Here is an 18,060-nt window from a genome sequence, read left to right as displayed (position 1 = left end):
AAATTACAGCAAGATGCCACATTCACTTGTGGACTACAGTGGATATTTGTCCAGTTTTAAAGGGCATGCTGAATATCTATAGGTAACGTTTTATCTTGAAAAAGCAGTGCAATATATGGCCAACATGTTATAGGGCAGAAGGAGATGAGCACACTGATATACAGGTTTGTGGAAAAAAGATACAGTATAAGGCTACATGCACACGACCGGTGTGTGTTTTGCAGTCCGCAAATCGCGGATGGCGTCTGTGTGCATTCCGCAATTTGCAGAACGGCACGGACAGCCTTTAATATAACTGCCTATTCTTGTCCGCAAAGCGCGGACAAGAATAGGACAGGTTATTTTTTTTTTGCGGACCACAGAACGGAGCGACGGATGCGGACAGCACACGGCCCCATTAAAGTAAACGGGTCCGCATCCGAGCCGCCGAAACTGTGGCTCGGATGCAAACTCAATGGCCATGTGCATGAGGCCTAAAACTTAGGTTACTTTCACATATGGGTTTTTGCCTTATCCGGCAGATATCAGCAAAAATACATCAGTTAACAGAGCCGGTTGTATTATCTTTAAAATAGCCATGACGATCCGGTATTAAAACCATTGTAAGTCAATGGGTGTCGGATCGGTTTTATATTGTGTCTGAGAAATCGGATCCGGCACCATTGACTTGCATTGTGTCATGCCGGATCAGTTTTGCTCCGCATCCCATGCAGTACAGAAAAACACTGCTTGCAGCAGTTTACTGCCCGGTATTGGAACGCAACCAAACAGAATGGAATGCATTCTGGTACACACTGTTCCCTTCAGTTCAGTTTTGTCCCCATTGACAATGAACAGTGACAAAACTGAAGTGTTTTTTCTCCGGTATGGAGATCCTCTGCCAGATCTCAATACCGGAAAAGAAAAAAATGCAGATGTAAAAGTAGTATTTGAATTCCTCTCAATTCCATACTTAGGAGTCCAGTGGGTAGTGCTACTTAGTGACCGACAGCCTTCCATCTACAAGTGTGCATACAGAGACAGCTGTTATCACAGATTAGGACCACCTACTGGACTCAGCCCAGAATGAGCCAGGATTTAAAATGCCAAGTTAAACTGAATCCTTTCCCATAAAACTATATATAATCCTACTCAGCTGCTCCTGCTCTATGACATGCTGCCTGCAGATCAAACTGCATGTTAAATATGACAGGTTCCCCTAAGGGTACTTTCACACTAGCGTTTTTCTTTTCCAGCATAGAGTTCTGTCCTAGGGGCTCAATACCAGAAAAGAACTGATCAGTTTTATCCTAATGCATTCTGAATGGAGAGCAGTCCATTCAGGATGCATCAGGAGTAGAGATGAGCGAACTTCTGTTTTAAGTTCGGCGTCTAAAGTCCGGGTTTGGATTAGCGGAGAATCCCGATCTGGAACCGGATATGGATTCCGACTTCCGTTGTGGTCCGTGGTAGCGGAATCAATAATGGCCGATTATTGATTCCGCTACCACGGACCACAACGGAAGTCGGAATCCATATCCGGTTCCAGATCGGGATTCTCCACTAATCCAAACCCGGACTTTAGACGCCGAACTTAAAACAGAAGTTCGCTCATCTCTAATCAGGAGGTCTTCAGTTCAGTCTATTTGCCTTTTCAGGACAGAGATAATACCGCAGCATGCTACAGTTTTAGCTCCGACCAAAACTCTTTCGGTTTGTGCATGCGCAGACCGAAAAAAAGTAAAAAATAAAAATTAATGCTGAATCCATTATCTCCGGATGACGACGGAAAGACGGCATTTCAATGCATTTGTAAGACAGATCAGGAGCTCCGTACAGTATTGGAATGTATTTGTAGCTGGCCAGCTAAGACCTGTCCTAGGTTGTTTATATGTGTATACAGCTAAACCTGCCAATAGCCTTAATACAGTTCCTATGTTTGTGTGTTAAAGAGAAAAGAGTTAGTTACTGTAACATGTTTTGGATGTCATAACTTATCTTTTTCTGCTTCTGTGAACACAAAATATATGTCTTGAAGATTCATTTTATAGTGCAAGGTAAACTCAGTGACACAGCAGAAACAGAAAGCATAGTGTTAATCTGTTACTGGGCAGAAGTCTAGACCAATCAATCACAGCCAGCTTCTCATACAGCAAAAGTTTTCACCAATCACAGCCAGCCTCACACACAGCCTGTCTGGGAATTCCCCCAGCTCCTGCTAGAATCTTTATTCACCAGAGACAGGAGCTGAAGAGACAGTCACTCCACTGAGGAGCTGAGTTTTATGGGAACAAGAGGCTAATATTAGGTATTTAAAACAGGTTGTATAATATTCATATTGTTAGTATTGTGTTTAGAACTGTATACTTAACTAGATATACAGTACTAGAGTCCATACAGTATTAGAACAAAGCTTTATGCGAATCGACTTTGGACGTTTCATCCAAAGTCGATTCACTCATCCCTAATGGCAAAGAAAAAAAATGGAGTATTTTTTTCAGTATTAAAATGCAAGAAACTATACATATGTAGTATCACTATAATCTGACTGACCTCGAGAAACAGGTCAGTTTTACCGTATACAGAACAGCATAAAAACAAAACCCATAAAACTGTTGCAGAATGGCTTTTTTCCCCAGCTCCCCCCTACATCCTATGCAATATTAAATGACATTAGAAAGTAGGACTTGTACTGATCTATAAGAAAATTATTGTCCCAGAAAGGCAGGGAGTGAAAAACGCAAAAATGAAAAACCCTCTGGGGTTGAAAAGGGTTAAAACCTATAATTAGTATCTTCGAAAAGGAGATTATACAAGACCAATAAATTATTTTTAATATAGAAATGTTGACCTACTGAAAATTATGTACAGTATAGCCACTAAATACTTGGTCAGGGATCCTTCCGCATAAATTACTGTATCAATGCAGCATGGCATACAGGCGATCAGCCTGTGGCACTGCTAAGGTGTCAATGAAGCCCAGGTTGCTTTGATAGCGGCTTTCAGCTTGTCTGCATTGCTGGGCCTAGTGTCACTTGTTTTCCTCTTGGTTTAAGCCATGCAAGTTTGCTGGCCAATCAAGCACAGTGATAAAGTGGTTATTAAACCAGGTGTTGGTACTTTTGGCAGTGTGGGTAGGTGCACAGTCCTGCTAGAAATGAAGCATCTCCATAAAGCTCGTCAGCAAAGGGAAGCATGACGTGCTCTAAAATTTCCTGGTAGACAGCTGTGCTGACTTGATATACAGTGTCTTGCAAAAAGTATTCACCCCCCAGGCTTTTTTTATTTTTATATTTTGTTACATTATAGACTTAAGTTCAATATTTTGTTAATCTGAATTTTATTGATGGATCAGAACACAATCTAAGTTGGTGAAGTGAAATGAGAAATCTCTAAATAAAACTATGGTTTAGAAATAGAAAATTTGCATGTGCGTATGTATTCACCCCCTTTATTAGGAAGCCCATAAAAAGCTTTGGTGCAACCAATTACCTTCAGAAGTCACATAAATTAGTGAAATGATGTCCACCTGTGGGCAATCTAAGTGTCACATCATCCGTCAATGCATATATACACACACACACACACCAACCTTTTTTGAAAGGCCCCAGAGGCTACAACACCTAAGCAAGAGGAATCACTAACCAAACACTGCCATGAAGACCAAGGAACTCTCCAAACAAGTTAGGGACAATTTTGTTGAGAAGTACAAGTCAGGGTTAGGTTATAAAAACAATTTCCAAATCTTTGATGGTCCCCAGGAGCACCATCAAGAGCCAGCCGCCCACCAAAACTCACAGACCAGGCAATGAGGGCATTAATCAGAGGCAGCACAGAGACCTAAGGTAACCCTGGAGGAGCTGCAGAGTTCCACAGCAGAGACTGGAGTATCCGTACATACGACCACAATAAGCCATACGCTCCATAGAGTTGGTCTTTATGCCAAAGTGGCCAGAAGAAAGCCATTACTTTCAGCTAAAAACAAAAATGCACGTTGTGAGTTTTGCGAAAAGGCATGTGGGAGACTCCAAATGTTTGGACGAAGGTGCTCTGGTCTGAGGAGACTAAAATTTTACTTTTCGGTCAAATAAAACTGTCTGGTGCAAACCCAAACACATCACCCAAAGAACACCACCACAGTGAAACATGGTGGTGGCAGCATCATGCTGTGGGGATGTTTTTCAGCAGCCGGGACTGGGAAACTGGTCAGAGTTGAGGGAAAGATGGATGGTGCTAAATACAGGGATATTGAGCAAAACCTGCACCACTCTGTGCATGATTTGAGGCTAGGATGGAGGTTCACCTTACAGCAGGACAGTTACCCCAAACACACTGCTAAAAAGCAACACATGAGTGGTTTAAGGGAAAACATGTAAAATGTGTTGAAATGGCCTAGTCAAATCCCAGACCTCAAATCAAATAGAAAATTTGTGGTCAGACCTAAAGATTGCTGTTCACAAGCGCAAACCATCCAACTTGAAGGAGCTGGAGCAGTTTTGCAAGGAGGAATGGGCAAAAATCCCAGTGGCAAGATGTGGCAAGCTCATAGAGACTTATCCAAACCGACTTGGAGCTGCGATTGCCGCAAAAGGTGGCTCTACAAAGTATTGACTTTAGGGAAGGGGGGGTGACTAGTTAAAGTCACACTGCACATTGACTTTTTCTGTTATTTTGTCCCATTTGTCGTTTGCTTCACAATAAAAAAAAAATTATTATTAAAAACATCTTCAAAAGTTGTTGGCATGTTCTGTAAATTAAATGATGCAAATCCGCAAACAATCCATGTTAATTCTAGGGTGTGAGGCACCAAAATACGAAAACAGTCAAGGTGGGGGGGGGGGGGGGGATTCTTAGACACAGACAACAAACATGGAATGAGACAGTTGTAGCCCACGTCCTGGTTATGTCTATGTGGGGACTCTTAAAGCACTGACTCCAGCTGCAGTCCACTCCTTGTGAATCTTCCCCCAAATTCTTCAATGGCCTGTTTGATAATCCTTTCAAGGCTGCAGTTATCCCTGTTGCTTGTGCACCTTTTCTACCTCACTTTTTCCTTCCACTCAACTTTCCATTAGGGCTCATGCACACAAACGTATTTTCTTTCCATGTCTGATACGTTTCTTTGCGGACCATATGAGGAACCATTCGTTTCAATAGGTCCGAAGAAAAAAAAAAGAAGTTACTCCGTTTGCATTCCATTCCTGTATGTGCATATTTCCGTTCCACAAAACAAAAACATAAGTCCTATCCTTGTCCAAATTACGGACAAGGATAGTACTGTTCTATTAGGAACCGAAACACAATAGAAACAAAAAACAGAACTGATCCGTGAAAAACTGACCACAAAACACTGAAATAGCCATACGGTAGTGTGAAAGAGGCCTAAGGACCAGGCCATTTTTTGCAAATCTGACATGTGTCACTTTATGTGGTAATAACTTAACGCTTTAACTTATCCAGGCCATTCCAAGATGGTTTTCTCGTCACAAATTGTACTTCATGACAGTGGTAAAATTTTGTCCACAAAAAAATTAATATTTTTTATTTTATTTTTTTAATAAAAAGGTACCCAAAATTGGAAAAACTAGCAAATTTTAATTTCTCTACTTTTATAATAGATAGTAATACCCCAAAAAATTGTGATTACTTTATATTACCCATATGTCTACTACATGTTTGGATCATCGTGAATGCAATTTTATTTTTTGGGGACGTTAGAAGGCTTAGAAATTTAGAAGCAAAATCTTGAAATCTTTTAGAAAATTTCGAAAAACCCACTTTTTAAAAAAGGACCAGTTCAGGCAACACCGAGGCTTACATAATAGAAACTACCCAAAAATGACCCTATTTTAGAAACTACACCCCTCAAGGTATACAAAACTTAATTCACAAACTTTGTTAACCCTTTAGGTGTTCCACAAGAATTAATGGAAAATAGAGATTACATTTCAGAATTTCACTTTTTTGCCAGATTTTCCATTTTTATAAATTTTGTTTTCAGTTACAAAGAAAGGGTTAACAGCCAAACAAAACTCAATATTTATTGCCCCAATTCTGTAGTTTACAGAAACACCCCATATGTGGTCGTAAACTGCTGTATGGGCACACGGCATTGCGCAGAAAGAAAGGAACGCCATATGGTTTTCGGAAGGCAGATTTTGCTGGACTTTTTTTTTTTTTTTTTACACCATGTCTCATTTGAAGCCCCCCTGATGCATCCCTAGAGTAGAAACTCCCAAAAGTGACTCCATTTTGGAAACTATGGGATAAGGTGGCAGATTTGTACTATTTTAGGGTACATATGATTTTTTTGTTGCTTTATATTACACTTTTTGTGTGGCAAGGTAACAAAATAGCTGTTTTGGCACAGTTTTATTTTTTGTTATTTATAACATTCATCTGACAGGTTAGATCATGTATTTTTATAGAGCAGGCTGTTAGACGCGACAATACCAAATATGACTAGTTTTTTTGGTTGGTTGTTTCAGTTTTACATAAAGCATTCAAAAAAATATATTTTTTAGTGTCTAGACATTCTGGAAGCCATAGTTTTTATTTTATTTTTTTGGGATGAGATGGTTTGATTGACACTCTTTTGTGGTGCATATGACTTTTTGATCGCTTGGCATTACACTTTTTGTGATGCAAGGCTTTTTTTACTTTTTTTTTTACGGTGTTCATCTGAGGGGTTAGGTCACGTGATATTTTTATAGGTATTGCCGCGTCCGTAGCAACCTGCTCTAATATGTCTAAAAATTTGTATTTACTTAAGTTTTACACAATAACAGCATTTTTGAAATCCCCCCAAAAACACGATTTTTTTGTGTCTTCATATTCTGAGCCATAGTTTTTTATTTTTTGGGCGATTGTCTTCGGTAGGGGCTCATTTTTTGTTGGATGAGTCGACTGTTAGATTGGTACTATTATGGGGGTATACGCCTTTTTGATAACTTTGTGTTGCACTTTTATATAGTGATTTAAGGTGACAAAAAAATAAAATAAAAAGATTTAAAACAGTTTTTAATTTTTTATTTTTTGACAGTGTTCACCTGAGGGGTTAGGTCATGTGATATTTTTATAGAGCCGGTCGATACGGACGTGGCAATCCCCAATAGGTCTACTTTTCTTACAAATTTTTTTCCCTTTATTTTGGCAAAAGGATTTTATTTTTATTTTTTAAACTTTATTTTTTTACTTTATTTTTTGTCCCACTCTAAGGTTTGGTTCACACATGAGCGTTTTACAGAGAGTTCCTGCGCGCTGTAAAACGCTCAACAGGCAAAAACCCATGTTTCCCTATGGGCATGGTTCTCACCTGAGCGTTTTACAGCGCTTACGAACGCGCTGTAAAACGCCCTACACCCATAGTAGTACAGGAGCTTCTTTGGCGCGTACGTTTCCCCATTTCCAAAAACACGCTGTATTACACCCCAAAAATGTCTGACAAAAACGCACGTATCAAATACGCTCAAGTGTGAACCAGGCCTAAGACATCAACTTTTGGGGGTCTGATCCCTTTTACAATGCATAACAATACTTCTGTATTGTCATGCATTGGCTGTAAGTGCAATACACACTAATACACTTACAGCCTTCCTGCCTGTGAGACCCAGGGGGCTGGATCTCACAGGCTCTCCCGGAAGGAAGCCACGATGTCTAAGGAAGAAGGGCTGCTTACTCCCTGCATGGACATCACACGTACCGCCATCAGCGTTGACCGCTGCCGCCGCTTGTAGCAGGGGTCCGGCTATCAGTGACTGCCAGACGCCTGCCGCAGATTGGGCTGGGTGCAGGAGCTACGCCCGCCCAATCACCATGACGTACATGTACTTCTCTGTTCCTTAAGTCACGGCCAGAGATGACGTACATGTACGTCATAGGTCTTTAAGGGGTTAATATACTTGGATACAGCACTCAGCCAGCTTCTTTAGTAATGATCTTTTGTGGTTTACCCTTCTTATAGAGGGTGTCCATGACTTTGGACAAATGTCTTTTGGACAATTGTCAAGTCAGCAGTCTTACCCCATGATTGTGTAGTCTACTGAACCAGACTTAGGCCTCTTTCACACGGGCGTTGCGGGAAAATGTGCGGGTGCGTTGCGGGAACACCCGCGATATTTCCGCACGAGTGCAAAACATTGTAATGCGTTTTGCACTGCCATGAGAAAAATTGCACGCGTTTGGTACCCAAACTCGAACTTCTTCACAGAAGAAGTTCAGGCTTGGGATCGGTGTTCTGTAGATTGTATTATTTTCCCTTATAACATGGTTATAAAGGGAAAATAGCATTCTGAATACAGAATGCATAGTAAAATAGCGCTGGAGGGGTTAAAAAATAAATAAAAACAATAACTTAACTCACCTTAGTCCACTTGCTCGCGTAGCCGGCATCTCCTTCTGTCTGCATCTTAGCTTTGTGTAGCAACAGGACCTGTAGTGACGTCACTCCGGTCATCACATGATCCATCGCCATGGTAAAAGATCATGTGATGACTGACGTCACCAAAGGTCCTTGTTGCTACACAGAGCTAAGATCAAGACAGAAGGAGATGCCGGGCAGCACGAGCAAGTGGACTAAGGAGAGTTAAATTATTATTTTTTTTTTAACCCCTCCAGCGCTATTTTACTATGCATTCTGTATTCAGAATGCTATTATTTTCCCTTATAACCATGTTATAAAGGGAAAATAATAATGATCGGGTCTCCATCCCGATCATCTCCTAGCAACCGTGCGTGAAAATCGCACCGCATCCGCACTTGCTTGCGATTTTCACGCAACTCTATTCACTTCTATGGGGCTGTGAAAAACGCACAAAGACATGCAAAATTTGCTATCTACACTACTCATGAACAGCGCCATCTATTGGTTTTATAGTCTTCTGAGAAGACGATTACTCGTCATATGACTATTAAACCAATAGATGGTGCTGTTCATCTTGTTGGGGCGCTATTAAGTGGGGCACACTGCTCAACAGAATCCACACACCATGTAGCACTCAGCCTATAATAGCCTGCGCCAATACTGAGCTGTATATCGGATTGCTGCTATCATTCACACATCTTCTAGCACTTTATCTGCGGTAATACACCCTAGCAAGCGTATATCTGAGGACTATTGCCCTGCTTGTAATGACTTATGAACAGCGCCATCTATTGGTTTAATTGTCTCATGAAAATATTATTAGTGTAGCCTTTTGCATGGAAAATTCACAATAAAAATTTGCGATTAGAATATTCGCGATCTACACTACTCATGTACAGCGCCATCTATTGGATTCATAGTTTTGTCACAAGACAATGAAACCAATAGATGGCGCTGTTCACGAGCTATTACAAGCTGGGCAATAGTCCTCAGATACACCCTAGCAAGCTTATATTACCATAGATAAGGTGCTAGAAGATGCGTGAATGGTAGCAGCAATCCAATATACTCAGTGTTAGCGCAGGCTATTATAGGCCGAGTGCTACACGGTGTGGGGATTCTGTTGAGCAGTGTGCCCCACTTAATAGCGCCATCTATTGGTTTCATAGTCTTATAACAAGACGATTACTCTTGTTATAAGACTATGAAACCAATAGGTGGCGCTGTTCACGAGTAGTGTAGATCGCGAATTTTCCATGCAAATGGTTTTTCAGCTTGTCTTTCCTATATGCCTATGTTTATGCTAATGAGTTTTTACATGACAAAACTGTATAGAAAAGGTTATTGAATATTATGTTCGGACAATCAGAAAACTTTGTCTCCCTAATGATATTGATCTAGCAATCCAACAGATCTGAAGTAACTTTGAGGCTTACTGGCTGGATGAGAGCTGGTTTGAAATGTCTCAGTGCACAAGGCTGCCATTGTAAGGTATGCTGACTAAGCCTGTTATCTGTCTCATGGATAGATTGAGGGCTTGCATATACCTGGATTTTGGCATATAGTCTTTGTGTGGTTGTCTATTGTATGTCGTAGATAATAGGAGTATAAGAGGCATCCATCTATCCTCTTAATGCTGTTTCCAAACCATTTTGATGGGGTTTCCATCAATTTCTAACCTTTTTTTGTGAACCAGACACCCTCTCTTCTTCAGAGCAAGGGGTAGCTGGTTTGATGCTCGGGTCTCCCATTGACTTTCATTGTATTAAATTGCACTCGAGCACCCACAGTATTCGGCCGAGCACTCGGATGTGCCGAGCATAGCGATGCTCGAGCTGAACAGCAGTTCGGCCAAACATGCTCGCTCAACACTATCTGGCACCCATTATTTTATGGACTTAGTTCTCTCTCTAATGGTTGGTTAGACAGACAAAGCAGGTGTTTTCTGCCTTCTGTAGTGGAGACATATGAGAATGGCTGATTGTTGAGGAGTGAACACCCCAGAGCAGCAAGGAGCAGCTCTTTTCCCTTCTGAGGGCTGGCTGGCTTGTGGGCAAAGGTTCATAAAAGCAGCTGCAGGAAGGCATCACACAGTGGTGGAGGGAAAATGCCACTTAGCAATGTGGGAATTTTTAACTAAGTCACTAGGGGACGTTAACGTGGCGGTATGCAGAATGTGTGGGCAGAAGGTGAGGCACGGCCAGGGTGCTAGTGCTAGCATGACAGCCCTGTGTCGACACATGAAGCCTCACCATAAAGTGGCGTGGGAAAACTATGCCACTTATTTTGTTTTAAAGCCTAATGCGGCAACTGCTGCATCTCCCACCAGCCCGCACCCCCTCAAGCAGGACTCGTTCATGTCAGCAGAAGGAAGCCGTTGTTCCTTCCCATCGATTTCAATGTAGTCTATTGCTTCTGATGCTCCTCCTCGTCACTGTTTTTGATGGCAATCGATTACCGAGGCAATTGCAAAAAGACAATAGTATGCGTGCACTCATCCAACGGAGCAGTAGCTGGCTGAGTTGCTGGTATTACAGTGCCTCCCTTTCCATGTATTTGACTCACATTTTCAAAAGAACTGACGGCTTGTGCCCACCCAAGGTCGGGAGTCCCAAGCTGACATTACTTTTCCAAAACAGCTGCACATGTATGTTGAGAAGGTTGGCCAGTCCTTGAACCTCTAGGTATCTTGGAGAGTTCATGCCAGTGCTGACGTATGGAGCTGTGACTATGGTCAAGAATATACAGTGGGATGCGAAAGTTTGGGCAACCTTGTTAATAGTCATGATTTTCCTGTATAAATCGTTGGTTATGATAAAAAATGTCAGTTAAATATATCATATAGGAGACACACACAGTGATATTTGAGAAGTGAAATGAAGTTCATTGGATTTACAGAAAGTGTGCTATAATTGTTTAAACAAAATTCGGCAGGTGCATAAATTTGGGCACTGTTGTCATTTTATAGATTCCAAAACCTTTAGAACTAATTATTGGAACTCAAATTGGCTTGGTAAGCTCAGTGACCCCTGACCTACATACACAGGTGAATCCAATTATGAGAAAGGGTATTTAAGGGGGTCAATTGCAAGTTTCCCTCTTTTAATTTTCTCTGAAGAGTAGCAACATGGGGGTCTCAAAACAACTCTCAAATGAGCTGAAGACAAAGATTGTCCACCATCATGGTTTAGGGGAAGGATATAGAAAGCTGTCTCAGAGATTTCAGCTGTCTGTTTCCACAGTTAGGAACATATTGAGGAAATGGAAGACCACAGGCTCAGTTCAAGTTAAAGGACAACTGTCAAACTTAGACCCCAATTTCAATTTTCATATATGTAGTTACTAATAACATGATATTCCAGAATCAGTTACTATTAGACTGACTTACCCCATATTTAATAAGATTCAGCCCTTAGCAACCAGTCTGCATAAAACTGCAATTTCTCTATTCAGTTAAGATGGCCGCCACTGCCCTCACCCTGAGGCTAATCCCGCCAGCCCTCACTAGCCAGTAACAATAGCCCCCCAAAAGTGTCAGTAACCAGAGCCCTCTCCCCCTAAAGGGTTAATCTCCTGCAGCACAAAGGGGTACTCTTACCACATGTTGCTTTCATTTATACACTGAGCAGACGGCAGATCTCCCTTCCCTGGTCTGCGCTGCTTCAACTCTGCATCATCCAGCTCTGCTGAGTGAGGGAGCATCTGCCAAGCGCAAGGACAGAGAGACGTGCACACAGCCCAGGCACTGTTATCAGCTGCTGGGGAGGAACTGGCTTTAATCATTTACCTACAGTCCCTGGCTGTCAGTAATCTGACCTTGCAGGCTGTGCTTCTGCGTCCTCCATCCTTCAACACAGACGGACGGAGAGAAGATGACAGTTATACTTTAAGGCTCAAAGTGGCAGACCAAGAAAAATCTCGGATAGACAGAAGCGACGAATGGTGAGAACAGTCAGAGTCAACCCACAGACCAGCACCAAAGACCTACAACATCATCTTGCTGCAGATGGAGTCACTGTGCATCATTCAACCATTCGGCGCACTTTACACAAGGAGATGCTGTATGAGAGAGTGATGCAGAGGAAGCCTTTTCTCCGCCGACAGCACAAAAAGTGCCGCTTGAGGTGGGCTAAAGCACATTCGGACAAGCCAGCTTCATTTTGGAATAAGGTGCTGTGGACTGATGAAACTAAAATTGAGTTATTTGGCCATACCAAGGGGCGTTATGCATGGAGGAAAAAGAACACAGTATTCCAAGAAAAACACCTGCTACCTACAGTAAAATATGGTGGTGGTTCCATCATGCTGTGGGGCTGTGTGGCCAGTGTAGGGACTGGGAATCTTGTCAAGGTTGAGGGACGCATGGATTCCACTCAGTATCAGCAGATTCTGGAGACCAATGTCCAGGAATCAGTGACAAAGCTGAAGCTGCGCCGGGGCTGGATCTTTCAAGAAGACAACGACCCTAAACACTGCTCAAAATCCACTAAGGCATTTACGCAGAGGAACAAGTACAACGTTCTGGAATGGCCATCTCAGTCCCCAGACCTAAATATAATTGAAAATCTGTGATGTGACTTAGAGAGCTGTCCATGCTCGGAAGCCATCAAACCTGAATGAACTAAAGATGATTTGTAAAGAGGAATGGTCCAAAATACCTTCAACCAGAATCCAGACTCTCATTGGAACCTACAGGAAGCGTTTAGAGGCTGTCATTTCTGCAAAAGGAAGGATAATTAACTGAAAACAGGAGGAGGATGATGAGAAGGACAAACCCCCAGGAATTTTATACACAACTAGGTTATACACAACTAGGTGGTTTATCTGCCCAAGCGACAGAAGAGGAGCAGGAGTAACATGAGGAGCTGGAGTGTGACGAAAAAAAACTTAATTGGTCTCACCAGCAAATCTGTTTCCATGAGATCATCACGACGGCATACAAGGAGATTGACCCCTGACCTCTGTAGGGGCAGGAACAGAGAAAGGTTAAATACCCCCCTCCCACCACCAACACCAGTGTTTCCAAAATCAGAGTAACCCGGTGGTGACAAACAGTGAAAAAAGTTTTGCTTCATACCTTCTGGAGACCCTCCAAAGTTAAAATTTAGAAATATATGTAGGGAGGGAATAACGTGCCGTCGTAATGATCTCATGGAAACAGAATTACCGGTAAGACCAATTCCGTTTTTTCCATAGCATTATAACAGCGGCATACAAGGAGATATAAAAAATATATCAGTTAAGGGGGGGCTACGGCCTGGAGGACTTTCCGTCCGAAGGACAGATCAGAGGATCTGGAAAGATCCAGGCGGTAGTGTTTTATAAACGTATGAATGTACTGGGACTGCGGGAGGGCAGGGGGACGCCATGCAGGATTCCAGGCATTTTCCAAGGTAAAAACAAAAAACGTCCTGGTTCCTTAGCTTCATCTCCCTGCATACAGGGAGACCTTTCTCTGCCCTGTCCTCTGTAGAGACAGAAAGCACTGGTGTTGAGAGGGGGGTATTTAACCTTTCTCTGTTCCTGCACCTACAGAGGTCAGGGGTCAATCTCCTTGTATGCAGTCGTGATGATGCTATGGGAAAAAATGACAGATAACCGACAGACCGTGGCATTATGCAGTGGAAATAGAGGCAGGGAGGGCCTCTGAAGCCCTTGCGCAAATGGCCAGATGCATGCCTTCTTGTTTGTGTAGTGACAGCCACATTGTCAGGATTTGGCAGAGTGATTACTACTGGCTAGCGAAATTGTTAGACCCTCATTGGGGGCCTTTTTTAGACCTTCTGAGGGGGATGCAAAAATGGACCACTATAGAGACACACTGTGTAGTAGGTTGGTCGCTGTCTACGAGCATCATCGCCTGTCCTTACGAAGGTCTGACTGGGGGGGTACCCTCTGCGCTCACAATCCACTGCCAGCTCCTTAAGCAGCAAGTTAAGTATGGAGTCCCTGATGAGCAGTTTTCTTTAGCCTCCTACTGAAGAAACCACAAAGCTGTGGGACATGCAGCAGAACCTCAAAAAGCAGGTGGTGGCATACTTGGACTGCACCCTGTTATCCATGATCAAAGATCCCTTGGAAAACTGGGCATGTGAACTTGAAGTGTGGCCACAAGTGTCCGAGTTTGCCATGGGCATGCTTTACTGCCCGGCCAGTAGTGTGGCATCAGAGTGGGTGCTCAGTGTGGTGGGGGGCATAGTTACCCGTAAGAGAGCTCCCCTTTCCTCCCAAAACGTTGAGAGACTAACCTTTGGATTAACCAGGATTCCCAGACATCGGTGCCTGATGCAACAGACTAGATCATTCTGCCACTAATGATCATACTCTGACAGTACACTTAAGACGCCACATCACGAACATAAATTTTAACAAAAAACCAAGTACAAGTCTTTAAAAATGTTGTATTAGAGCTCAGCAAAAGAGCCATAGATTTAGGGGGTCATTTATTAAGACCAGCGTTTTAGTAAGCCCTTTAGCTGATGGTGGATCCGCCAGTTTAGTAGAAGGCGCCAGCCTCTACATAACTTCGGCGTATCCACCGCCGGTCTATATTTAAGATATATTCCTTGGTTGGCTTAAAGAGGTTCTCTGGGCTCTTAATATTGATCACCTATCCTCTGGATAGGCCATCAATATCAGATTGGCAAGGGTCCAACACCCGGCGCCCCCGCCGATCAGCTGTACGATGAGACTGCACGCACAGTGTAGACGTGCTGTCTTCTTTTCCTGCTCACTGCTGTATGTCTATGACACAGCAGCGGACAGGAAGAGAGGCAGCAAGTGTGCACTGCGCGCGCGTGCCATTTCTTTATACAGCTGATCGGCGGGGTCCCAGTCATTGAAATGGAGAGAATAGAGCTTATTTATCAAGCTTGCCTGTTTTTAGGCGTAAAATTAGACTTGCATTTTTGAGTCTGCTGTCAGTCTTTTGCCCAGGGACGTTGCTAGGTTAAAACATTCAGAGCCTGGGCACCCGAATGTCCTGCCTGCCAGCCAGCTAGATACAATGTGATGCCATCCTCAGGACGGCAATACAATTGAATCTAAGGCACTGGAAGAGCTGAAGGACCTGTGGTGACATCACATGTCATGTGACCAGCAAAACGGGCAGGGGTGGGAGAAGGACCTGCGATTAGGTCACCATCATGTGACCAGTGCAGGAGAGGATGGCAGTGAATAGGAGAAGAAGCTGTAGTGATGTCTATACACGAGGAGAGGTAAGTAAAGGGAGAGGTAGAGCAATGCTGGGAGTTGTGGTTATTTAACTGGGACTGTATGTTAGGGTTGAAGGGGGGGGAGAGGAGTTATTTACATGGGACTGTATGGTGGAGGGAGGAATATAACTACAGGGGGCATTATAAATACTGGGTGCACTTCAGGGTGAGCATCATAACACTAAGGGGCAATATAAATACTGGGGGCATTATAAATCCAGGGGACATTAAGCATCTTACTACTGGGGGCTCTATAGGAGGGACTTATAGATGCGCCTTATTTCTACTAAGAGCACTATGGGGTCTTACAACTGAGGGTCTGTAGAAAGCTTTATTACCACTGGGGGAACAATAGGGGGGCCTTATTTATACTGTGGGCTCTGTGAGGGTATTATTAATATTGGAGGGCTCTTCTACTAATGGGGGCATTCTTGGGGAGCGTTATCACTGTTGGGGGGCACTAATGAGGGCATTCTATAAGGGAATCACTATTGGTGGGACTATGAGAAGCACTATTACTATAGGGGCCAGGGCCATCTTTAATATTGATTGGACCTTGGGCGAGAATTTCCTTGGGCCCCCTGGATCCTGTCCTAGATCTCCAGTGATTTAACTATTCACTCTTTCAGGGTCCTATGCGTTTCCATCAGCATCATGGCATTTAAATGGAGGTCCAGGAAGCATGCTTTACCCATCCTCTATTTAAAGTGTAACTGCCATTTAATTATTTTTTTTTGCTAAAGTGTAGGGCAAGTGATAACCTATATTCTAAAAATATTGCCTATTTAGCCAAAACGTTTAATTTTAGTAGAAAACTGTGGCTAAAATGGCCCTTAGCAGCGCTCTCTGAAATGCTAAGGTCCATCCGTCTTAATGAGTGATTATCACAGGGAAGGCAGGTTAGTTAGTGTACCCGAGCATTAGATTTTAAGACGCCTGTGGCCCCCAGGGGAGCACGGGAGGCAGAAGCACAGCTCCCGCACAGCCCGTCTCCCCTTTTCAAATAGAAGACGGTTGGCCGTTAGCAACGCTAATTTTAGAGAGCGCTGCTAAGGGCCATTTCAGCCACAGTTTTCTACTACAATTAAACGTTTTGGCTAAATAAACTATATTCTAAAAATGTTACCCATCACTTGCCCTATACTTTAGCAAAAATAAATAATGAAATGGCAGTTACACTTTAAGCTCTTTCAAGCGACGGTCATCCTGAGGATCGGTGATAAAGACCTGTCATACGGTTGCTAATCACTGCAGTATTATTTATTTAGGGACTGTAAGCACATGCAGTCTCAGGAGTGGGTCCACACCACACCCCTGGCTTGCAGCCTCACAGGACAGGCTGCCTGGTAAAGACCTGTGTCACGTGTCATTCTATTAATTATGCCATACATACGTGTACACATACTGGTCCAGGCAGCAGGCCAACAGACATTATTATTGCCACATCATATGTCACAGACTCACTTGACACTCTGACTGTACTGTACAGGCATTCAGACAGTTCCACTTCCTTTAGAAAAGTGAGCCTGCAGTGCACACCAGCGACAAGTGACTTACTTACAGATAGTTAGTCTAGAGGTGACCGTGACTCAGGTGAGTAACCGAACCGACTGAGTGTCTAGACTAGTGATGGTGATGGGCTGGGTGTCTCCTCTGTAACACAGCCGCCTTTGCAAGTTGAGGAACTTGAGGGACGAGGCAGGCGGCAGCGGGAGAATGTGGCTCAGAGAGAGGCAGCGTACGTACCGTAGGGACGCAAGGGCAGACCCTGGTCGGAGGTCGGGAGGAGGAGCTAGCATGGCACTGGCCGGCAGACGGCAGTAAGTAATTGACAGACAAGTCCTTCACTAATGCGAGCAGCGAGCCACACGCCGCTCGCTCGCATAGACAACAAGTAAATGTGGGAGTCGGGAAACTGAGCTGCCTTGGGCCCCCAGGAGCATCTGGGCCCGGGGCAGCTGCCCCTTTTGCCCTGTGGCAAAGACGGCCCTGATAGGGGCACAAATTTTTCTTCAGGATAGTATTTGGGGGTATTGGGGGGCACAGCGAGCATCAGGATAACACTGTGGGGACTTCAGGTTGAAAGATAAGGATAGAAATGTGAGGAAGCTAAGATGTCCGTGTGTCACATTCTGTATAGACGAGACACGGAAGATCTACATCGGAGGAGACGTCACCTTGGAGGCCCTGGATGCGAGAGGTATGTGCTGCTGTATAGAAAGTACAGCAAAATGCAGTGTGTGTGGGGGAGGGGCGACTTAAAGAATTGTGCCATATTCATTGGGGCTTTGAGACCCTGAGACTAGGTATTTTTAGGAGTTTCTCCTCTGGTGGCTAACTGAAAAACAGACAGGATCATATTCACTTAGACTGGTCTAATTTTTTTGCACATGGAAAGAGTTGCATCCATGCAGAGACAAGTCTGAACCTACATAAATATATATATATAAAAAAAAAAAAATTTTGCAAAAGTTAAACAACGCCTGAATTAGTCAAGAACTTTAA

The sequence above is a fragment of the Bufo gargarizans genome, chromosome 1, assembly GCF_014858855.1.
Source record: "Bufo gargarizans isolate SCDJY-AF-19 chromosome 1, ASM1485885v1, whole genome shotgun sequence".
Lineage (NCBI taxonomy): Eukaryota > Metazoa > Chordata > Amphibia > Anura > Bufonidae > Bufo > Bufo gargarizans.
This window is presented reverse-complemented; position numbering follows the sequence as displayed.